Here is a 2,460-nt window from a genome sequence, read left to right as displayed (position 1 = left end):
CCTATTTACAAGTATAATGGGAATGCCAGCTTTAGTGAGATGCTCAAAGGGGAAAAAATCACACACTTTAGTTTTTCTTAAAAATGACGTGCCATCTTTTCCCAGTGGAGGAGAGATGTTTTGACCTTCTTCTTCCTTGTTTCAGTTTATGGGAAGAACATATGAGTGAGCGTATGTGTATGTGTCTTGTAAGCTCATTTCTAATCAGCCCCTGGGGAAAGCTGGATCTGAGAAACACTTTGTCCTTCTGAGAACAAAACCCTTTCCAGGTAAATGCCCTTGGAACATGCGTTTATTTGTTTTATTTGATTCTTGGGTATATTGAGAGATGGTGACAGTTGGGAAGTATAAAAAAATGAAATCTAACAATAGAACCAGCTCAGTCTTTGTCAGCACATTTTTTTCTAAAGACACAGATGATACTTGAAAGTGTGGTTGTGAAGACCTGGTTTATTTAAGTCACTAGATATCTATTTAAACAAAGAAACTCATAAAGAAAATAATGGATGCGTAAAGCAGAATTTATCGCCCCAAATATATTAGGTGTGCCAGATAAGATTAATATTTTGTTTTCAGAAAAATGTTTTATACCATGCAGTGTTGCACAGTTTGTTTGCTTATTTGAGAGTTTATATCCTGGGACATTAGTCACAAGAGTTACTACTTTCTTTTACCAGGAAAGATAAAAAGAAAATCTTGGAGATATGGTTCCAGGAAAAATAAGGTAAAGAGGGGCAAGCTTGCTGTAGAAAACATTGCTTTATAAATAATTGATGTACAAAATTTCTTGAAACTAGAAAAATATTGTATATGGAATTTCATGTTTTATGAAAAGTCAGTGAGAATTCATTTCCTAATAGTGAGAATAAAACTATACTGTTTTTCTGGCTTTACAGATTAAAATTTTTACTTCACATATTTCTCACTTCTTGGATTATTTATTTTAAAATTTGTTTTCATTTTTCTTCTACTTTCCTATCTCCCAAAAGATAGGAATGGCTTATCTTTTGTTTATGAAAACAATATCTGATGGGGTACGTGGGTGGCTCAGTTGGTTGAGTGTCCAACTTTGGCTCAGGTCATGATCTCACAGTTTGTGGGTTCGAGTCCCACTTTGGGCTCTGTGTGACATCTAGCTCAGAGCCTGGAGCCTGCTTCAGATTCTGTGTTTCCCTCCCTCTTTGGCCCTCCCCTGCTTGCGCTGTCTCTCAAAAAAATAAATTAATTAAAAATAAAATAAATTAAAAATAAAACAATATCTGATGGAGTCCTGAATTGAAATTCAGGTCTCAGTGAACATCTGCTAATTAATTGCACCAGCTGTAATCCTGGGTATAAGGTCGGCTGGCATGCTGATTAACTGAGTGACTTTGGGTATGCTTCTGTTCTTCTCCATGCTTCTCTTATTCTATAGGAGTAAGATTTTAGCTAATGAAATTATTCATTAAAAGGCATTTAAATAGCCAAAAAAGAAGTAATGTTTATGCAACATATTTCTGAAAATATAATTCCTTGTTCTGTACTTGCCTTATGGAAAGAAAGACAAAAGAAAGACTTGGCACTTGGATTGTGTCCTGTAATATAAGGGCAGCTGTCAGGCTAATCCCTGGTGACCTCAGAAGGTAAAAATGGGGTGCCAGCAACAATAATTCTTTCTTGCAGAGGGCTTTAGCCCCCCTAGTCCCTCACTCTGCTGGCTCTTTAGAGTTGTGTCTGGTTCTCAGAGCCTCAGGCCTAGGTCTTGAGAGTTATGGGATAGAGGAAGGTGGCATGATGTAATAATTTTTAATTTTTTAAAACTTATTTAAAAGTTTCATTTTATTTTGTTTTTACATTTAAATTCAAGTTAGTTTACATACAGTGTAATACTGGTTTCAGGAGTAGAATTTAGTGATTCATCACTTACATACAATATCTAGTGTTCATCCTAACAAGTGCCCTCCTTAATGCCCATCACCCATTTAGCCCATCCCCCTACCCACCTCCCCTCCAGCAAGCCTCAGTTTGTTCTCTGTATTTAGAGTCTTTGTGATTTGCCTCCCTCTCAGTTTTTATCCTATATTATTTTCCCTTCCTTTCCCTTATGTTTATCTTAAATTCCACTTATGAGTGAAATCATATATTTATCTTTCTCTGACTTATTTCGTTTTGCATAATATACTCTAGATGCATCCACATTGCAAGATTTCACTTTTTTATGGCTGAGTAATATTCCATTATAATTACACTACATCTTCTTTACCCATTCATTGGTTGATGGACATTTGGGCTCTCTCTATAATATTTTTCGATTTTTAATACTAACTTTTATGCTGATGCATAGGAGCACATGTACCCCAATGTTCATAGCAGCAATGTCAACAATAGCCAAAACATGGAAAGAGCCTAAATGTCCATCACATGATGAGTGGATCAAGAAGATGTGGTATATATATATATATATATACAATGGAGTACTAC

Source organism: Suricata suricatta, chromosome 1 (assembly GCF_006229205.1).
Source record: "Suricata suricatta isolate VVHF042 chromosome 1, meerkat_22Aug2017_6uvM2_HiC, whole genome shotgun sequence".
Lineage (NCBI taxonomy): Eukaryota > Metazoa > Chordata > Mammalia > Carnivora > Herpestidae > Suricata > Suricata suricatta.
Note: the sequence above shows the minus strand (reverse complement) of the source record.